This window comes from Dipodomys spectabilis, unplaced genomic scaffold, assembly GCF_019054845.1.
Source record: "Dipodomys spectabilis isolate Male_0828 unplaced genomic scaffold, ASM1905484v1 ptg000248l, whole genome shotgun sequence".
Classification (NCBI taxonomy): Eukaryota; Metazoa; Chordata; class Mammalia; order Rodentia; family Heteromyidae; genus Dipodomys; species Dipodomys spectabilis.
Window position 1 is genome coordinate 959,225 of NW_024870925.1, and position 5,470 is coordinate 964,694.

Below are 5,470 nucleotides of genomic sequence, written 5' to 3' on the forward strand. Positions count from 1 at the left end.
TCCATCTGGAGGCACTTAGGCCATGACACATTTTACAATCTCCCTGAACTTCTGAATGTTAATCTGAAGAACATGGATAAAGATGCACAGACTGCTCTGGGAATGTGGCTTAGTTGTAGAGTATGTGTCTTGTATGAATGAAGCCCTTGGTTCTATTCCTTAGAACCATATGAACAGAAAAGGCCAGAGGTGGCAATGTGGCTCAAGTTATTGAGTGCTAGCCTTGAGCAAAAGAAGCACAGGGACAGTGGCCAGGCCATGAGTTCAAGCCCCAGGACTGGCAAGAAAAATGTGTACAACCTGCATGTTGTCTGAAAACGATAAGTAAAAGGTAAAATAACAGATAAACGCAAAGTATCTGATATATCTGTGACCACACATTTTCAATCCTGTATGTCCACATCTTTGCTCAATACTTAACATACACTCAACACATATTCTGAATGAATAAATTCATCAATGACCACTTTATAAGAAATTTAATGAAGTAGAAATTAAACCTGAATGGGAATGGCCAAAACTTAAAATTGAATTAGAAACTTGTAGTTAGTGTTATAATGAAGTCTTTGTATCTCTGAGTCAAAGGTTAATGGGGGACTGGAGTATGTGAGAAGAATAGATGATAATTTGATAGTAAGAGATTTTACTTTTCTGAAGAAATAGGGACAAACATTGTTGATCCCCAACTTAACTAACCATTGTTTTTCAACTTAGACGTAGGAAAAAGGAGGTAAAAATGAGCATGTACAGCCTACAGGAAAGAAAGAGTTATGCTTATGAAGATATCCGTAAACCCCATGATGATGATTACCTGTGTAAGTAACCCTCTGTGCTTGGTCAAACAGAAGGCAAATGTGCTTTTATAATAATTCATCAGGTCATTTTGCCCCCAATTACTGGTTTACTCTAGTAACTTCACATGAAGAACTAAGCGACAATGATATGCATTCTGTGCTCTTTCTCATCATTGTTAAATCTGAGAATGTACATATTTCTTGACTAATTTTTGCTGCTCTTGCTTCAGATTGTGAGCAATGTCAGCACTTCTTCATCACCAGCTACACTGTTCATGGACCACCTATATGTGAAAGAGACAATGTGGTGGACAAGGGGCATTATGACCATTCAGTCCTCAGTCTGCCCACTGGGCTGAGAATTCGTCAGTACAGTATTCCTCAGGCTAGGCTTAGAGTATGGAATGAGGAATCTGATCTGCCATTGGGTTTGCACTTTAGCCCCTATGGGGGCTTGATCATAGAAGATGAAGATGCAGACAATAGGTACTCCTGGATGGTAAGAAATGCCTTCCCTTTCCCCCCTTTCTCTAACTCCATGTGTCCCCCTGTGCCTCCAATGAAACATTGCTAGGACATGGACAAAATAGTTGTATGTGTTTGTGGAATCTGCATAAACATGGACATGCTGATTTAGGATCAAAGTATAGTGCATATAAACAGAGTGTGTTAGAGGCAAAGTGCATCCACGCTTAAGGAGCCTCTGTTAGGACTATGACAAATCCCCTCAGATGTGTAGACGGCATCTTATACCTTCACAACTGCTGAATCCATGCAGGCTCAAAGAGCATCACTGGAATCAAGTAATGTGATTTTGCCGATTATTACTCAAAAGCCTTTAGCTTGTCTTTCTGAAATTCAGATCACAAAAAGGAGAAACTTCTATGTGTAGATGCAAAAAATAAATCCCAGGCCAACTGGAGTGAGTCCAGCAGTCATTTTCATGGTTCCTAATAGGATATTCTCCTCAGAAGACTTGCACCCTGATTATCACACCTTTCTCAATGGATTCCCATATCTCCATTTTTCTTTTGCTGTACTTGGTGCTTTCAAAATTATGAATATTTGAGGGAAAAGTAATAAAAATATAAATAGTATAGCTGGGTTCCATAGCTCAACCTTCAATTTGGACTTTTGAGATAGAGATGATGTGATCTCAGTCTGATGCCAGTCCTAGCATAAAAGATTATAAGATCCCCATTATTACCAATGGCTGAGCACGTTGGTGCACATTTGGAAGTACAATGGCTGTATAAAGTGAAGTATCTCCAGCAATCCATGCAAGCACAAGCAGAATGGCAACCCAGGACAGCAGGGGAAAAAACACCTCAAAAATAAACTATGCACTGGTGGCTCAAACCTGTAAGTAGCTACTCAGAAAGCTCAGATATGAGTATCATGGTTCAAATCCAGCCCATGGAAGAAAGGCTGTGAAACTCTTATCTCCAATAAACCACCAGAAAATCAAAAGTGGCACTGTGGCTCAAGTGGTAGAGCGCTTGCCTTGAGTTGAACAGCTGAAGGACAACATTCAGGCACAGAGTTTAAGCCCCTTGACAGACAAAAAATACCTCAAAAATAAACAACACAAAAAGGGCTCATGCTTCAAGTGGTAGAGTGCTTGTATTGCAAGAGGTAAGTTTAGTTACTGCGTTCAATCATAGCTCTGCTATGTATGTAAGTATGTATGCATATATATGTTTACTGTATCAAAATAAAAATTTCCATGAGAGACAAAATTAACACATCAGAATAAAAACCAAAGGACCTAACTTCATTCATAGATCCTGCATCTATAAAGCACATACTGTATCAGAGTCAAAGAATTACCCTCAGTAGTTGAATAAATCATATTCCCTGAGTAATTGTGAAACACATGTGGAGACAGAAATAACAATTTCATTGTAGGAGTATTTAACTATAATTTTTCTTCCTAGTTTTTGCAAAGTACATAGTGCCCTAACAATCTACAAGAAAGAATTTTAGTCTATTAAGGTACACACAAACACGTTGAAGCAGAGTTGGAGCAGTGGTGAGTTTCAGAGAGCAGTGGGTCTATGATATGTCCTGCAGCCCTGTGCCATGGGGAACCATTGTCTTATCATGAACCGACATCATGAATAAACAAATTTCCCTTTATTCTCTTTATAAGACAATGGGTTCTCTGAATTTCTATGGGAACATAGTGGAGACAGGTGCATGAGTGAGTCCAATCTAAGGAAAAATACTTGGGCCAAATGTCAAATGATGTGTGCTAATCTAGAAACCGAGTACATGCCCCCACCCAAGTCTATGACATAAACTTTAACTCAATTTAGAGAATCTGGATATCAATCTATTTGTGACAAATCAGGATTGAGAGAAGTCTGGAACTGGGCTTTGAAAACAGTGCACTTAGAGTTCTAGAGTGGGTGAGTATTAAGAGTAGATCCAAAGGGAGCAGAAACTTACCCTCTTATGTTTCCTTCCTGTGCCTGCTTCAACTTTAGGTATATGAACTGTGGCAGGTATGCTGAGAAACAGAATCTGAGGGCCTTTCAGTACCACAGGTAGATCTTCTACCAAACCTGTCATGTCATCAAGGCAGGATGTGAGCTGCTTGTCTCCTATGGGGATGAGTATTGACAGCAACTGGGCAGTAAGTGGAAGAAACAGCTCACAGCAGAAACAGGTGGACTTCACTATGGTTCCTTAAAAAGGAAGAAAAAAAATAATTCTCTTTGGGAATTTTCGAATATCAACTCTTCGGTAGAACAAAAGGCAATTTAACGTGAGAAAAATTTCATGTTAAGTACCTCTGAATTTAAAGATGCAGTTTGTGATACTTTATTAGGAAAATTAACTTATTTTTAACTATTTGTCCTGATTTTACTTTTTAAGAACTTCATATGTTTGAATGCAATACAAAATACTGTGCTAAAAGGCTTAGAGGCCAAACAGAGTACCTACCAGCTCTCTTTCAAAGAACCAATTACTTCTGGCCATTGCAGTTTTTCTTACTTCCCTCCATATTCACAAATGTTATGCATATGTCATTTTTCATTATTACATAGTCTACATATTCTGTGAATATATTACTAGAAAATCAGTTAGAGTGAGAGTTCCCATAGAGCCTTGTGTCTTTGACAAAAATGAATCCATCTTTTCTCAGGGTGTTTTGCTCCAGCCATGGCCCTCAATTCTTGGTTCGATGGCTGCAACTAGGCCTTGCTTTTCTTCCTCACTATAAAGAACTAAAAAGTTTTTAGTAAGGATGTTCTTTCAGTAGAAAGGCCTGAAATGGAGAGAGGAAACATAGCCCTGTGAATATCTCCGAGATGGCCTGTCATTGGCGTGGAGAAGTTGACTCCTGTAGTTGGAAGTGTCAGTGAGAGGACAAATAAGTTGGCAGTGATTTCAGAAACTCTAAGGAAAACATCTGTTATCTGCTACTGGAAAAAGAGTGTCAGTTCATGTTCTAAGAAAATGTAACAGTAAAAATAACTAAGAAATCGACAGCCCTGATCTGTCCAGGAATCTCAGACTGCCCTGACCGATTATCTCCGAACTCTATCAGGAAGCAATTTAGTCCAGGAAATAATCCAGGAATAGCCCCCTCAGCATTCCTGTGATTGGTCCCACCTACCCCAACTTACAATATGCTTGCTATGTATCATTCAATCTATCCTGTAACTGCTAAGCTAGAAAGTCCCTGCCCTTACTGGAAATGATCATACCCCAACCAATAAACTTAAGACTAGATTCACTCCGAACCACTGACCTATCACAAAATCAGTGTTGTAATGATCCTTCCACCTGCTTCATACACAATACAAAACCCTGCTGAACAAGAGATTGGGACTCACAATTTCTGACCTGCTGTGTCAGGGAAGGTTTGTGAGTCCAGCTCGAGCTGTAATAAACGACCCTTCTGCATTTACATTGGCAATGGCTCCCTCCTGGCCTTTGGGGGGGTCTATTGCCTGGTACTTCAGCAGGAAGCAGGAGAACAGCGAGAGTCCAGAAGACAGGAGAGGCACAGGAGTGAATGCACCTTTCCGTGGAGATGCCTGGGCCATGCTTATGAAGTTCCCAACATGCACGTGGTGGCCACCACGCAAGTCGCTGGAAGCCCCACTGGTCTGGGGCACAGTGCCTGTTCCAGATCTACAGTCCGAACATCCACGGTGGCCCTGGGCCTGGCTGGGCTGGAGCTGCACCCACTAGCAATGCTTCCTCCACCCTGTTGGGCATAGCCTCCCAGCCACTGCCTGGTCTTCAGCATTTATGCCAGTCTGGCTCTATGGGGCAGGCTGAGGCTGAAGTGACGATTCCGGGTGCCCGTTCAAGTCGAGTGAGGTCAAACCTGTGGTGAAGCCAGCCCTCACACACTTCCAGGTATGTCCAGAAAGGATTGAACGCCGCTGTCCCAGTGCTGCCGTCCTCCCCATCCCCAGAGTTTACCTCCATGTCCCCACCTTTGTTGTTGAAATTGTTCAGCCACTGTGATCTTAATTTTCATTGTCTGCCTTTGCAGTACTTGAGATTCCTTTCTCTTCTCACCAGGCCACTAGGCCCCATGGAATCCGCCCCAACAACCCCACCTCACAGACACTCTCCAGAACGGGGCAGCCTTTGGGTATGCTGCTTCCTGAGCCTCTGATTCCCTGCCTCTTTCCTCACTTCACCAGCTTCTG

General features: G+C 41.7%; 1 pseudogene; it reads left to right on the forward strand.

The window, feature by feature from the left end:
• Positions 1-727: 727 nt before the first annotated feature.
• Positions 728-5,029, forward strand: LOC122124810 (annotated as a pseudogene).
• The last annotated feature ends 441 nt before the right edge of the window (positions 5,030-5,470 follow it).